Below are 2,515 nucleotides of genomic sequence, written 5' to 3'. Positions count from 1 at the left end.
TCTCACGGTCTCTTTCCCAGTAGTGCTGGTCCCTCGGTGTCTCACTCAGCAATGCGTGTCTCTTGAGTCTCTTTCTCAGCAGCGCATGTCTCTTCCAGCAGCACATGTCTATTGTAGCAGCACGTCTTGCAGGAGCACGTCCTTCCTCAGCCAGCAGTCAGAGAGAGTTCTGCCTCTAGGAGGCCTCCTTTTGAGCCTGGCAGGGTGGTCCAACTAGCCAATCATAGCATCAGAACTCTAAGCACGTGAGAGAGAGTGGGCACCTCCCAGAACATTGTTTTGTGCCACTCCCAGCAGAAATACTCCTGACAGACAACTTCAGCAATCAGGAGCTCCTCAGCTGCTCATAGAAAATCCCACCTTGGAGTTTACAAAGACTTATGGGTAGAAAAGCCACACTAAGTAATTTACTACACTACGACAAGTAAAAAGACACAGTCCCAATGTTTTCAAACCACACAGCAGCCCATTAATTCAAGTCTATTGAAAGTCCCAAAGTTGGCAGAGCATGGCAGGCTGCTGAATAATGACACAGCTACATTCAGGGTTCAAGTATACCATATGTCAGAGACTATTCCCCAAGGTTTCTCCTTAAATACAGGAATGAGACCACATCCCTAAGGAAGATACTCAGCTTCTCACAGTAGATTCCACCGTGGAGTTGATTACCAGTTCCATCATGGGGAATAAATACTACATCCAGTTGCCTAGCCACTCAACCAGGCCCAGCCAAATTGACACACAAACTTAACTACCACACCATCATTGCAGCCACTGTATCAATCCATCTTTTCAAAGGCCTTCCCCTTTTTCATTGACCCTCCACTTTACCAAGCCTGATATCTTTATCTAGAGAATGCTCCCTTCTGACATGACCAAAGTAAGTGACATGAAGTCTGGCCATGCTCACTTCCAAGGAACATTCCAGCTGAACTTCTTCCAGAATGGATTTGCTAGCTTTTAGCAGTCTATGGTACTCTCAGTTTTCTTTGCCAACACCATAGCTCAAAAACATCAACTCTTCTTTGGTCTTGCTTATTCATTGTCCAGCTCTCACATGGATGTGAGGTAATTGAAAATATCATGGCTGTGTCAGTCACACATTAGTCCTCAAGAAGACATCTTTGCTCTTCAGCAATTCAAAGAAGTCTTTTGCAGCAGATGTTCCCAATGCAGACATCATTTGATGCCTTCAGAAAGTTTTTCTAATAGACTTGAGCTCCAGAAAGGTTTGGAATAAAAATCTCTTATGTGGTATTGACTCATTGAGTAATTAGGTTGCAAGCAAATCATAGGCACTATGTGGCCAAAAAACAAAATGCAAACAAGTTTCTCATGAATTTTAAAATACAGGAAACATAAATAAAAGTTGATAAGTAGTCAGAAATCCCTTGGGGAAAAATGTGTCTTCATTTCTAATTATATTTTATAAAGGATAAAAGCTGGCCTCAAACTATATTTATAATTAAGATATTTGGAACATATATTTAAATGGTAAAAAAAAGAAAAAAATTCTATAAAAACAGGATGGAGACATCACATGATAAAGCCATAGGAAACCATAATATTGTTGTTGTTGTTGTTAGGGGCCTTGGAGTCAGATCTGACTCATAGCAACCCCATGTACAACAGAAGGAAATACTACTAGGTCCTGCACAATCTTCACAATTGTTGCTATATTTGAGCCCACTGTTGCAGTCACTGTGCCATTCCATCTCATTGAAGGCCCTCCCCTTTTTCTCTGACTCCATACTTTAGCCAGCATGATATCCCTCTCTAGGGACTGGTCTCTTCTGATGACATGATGAAAATGAGAGACAAAATGTGGCCATTCTTACTTCTATGGAGTATTCAGTGGCACTTCATCCAGGATAAACTTGTTAGTGCTTCTGGCTGTCCATGGTATATTCAATATTCTTATTCAATATTCTTCACCAACACCACAATTCAAATGCATCAATTCTTTTGAAGTCTTTTGTACTTATTATCCAGCTTTATAGTCACCATGTATAATGTTAATATTCAAGGAAAAGGGTAGCAAAGATTATATACCAAAAATTTTCTAAGATACAAAATATGTATAAGGACCATAGTATCAATGTGTTCATCAGATCAAGAGTTGGAGACATGATTGATCTAATAGAGGTATTGACCTTTATAGAGGTCTAATGAGTCATAGAGATAGTCAGCCTCTTCTTTAAGTCACTGTTAAGGGTAGGACACACTAAAAAAAATAATAATCAATAATCTGCCAAGCTGAATTTTCATCATTGTGTGTAACCTAGTACCTCAATGTCAAAGGAGACCAAAGTCTAGACATTACCCACAGTTTTGTGGCTTCTATGCCCTCCATATCCAATAGCCTGTGAAATAAACAATAGCTCTGGTAGCATAGTGGGGAGCTCTGGTAGCATAGTGGCTAAGTCACTTGCCTGCTAACCAGACAGCTGGCGGTTCATACCCACCAGCCACTCCTCGGAAGGAAGGTTGGGCAATCCTACTTCCGTAGTGATAC

This window comes from Orycteropus afer, unplaced genomic scaffold (assembly GCF_000298275.1).
Source record: "Orycteropus afer afer isolate SDZICR_OR568_19922 unplaced genomic scaffold, OryAfe1.0 scaffold00098, whole genome shotgun sequence".
In the NCBI taxonomy this organism is placed as follows: domain Eukaryota; kingdom Metazoa; phylum Chordata; class Mammalia; order Tubulidentata; family Orycteropodidae; genus Orycteropus; species Orycteropus afer.
This window is presented reverse-complemented; position numbering follows the sequence as displayed.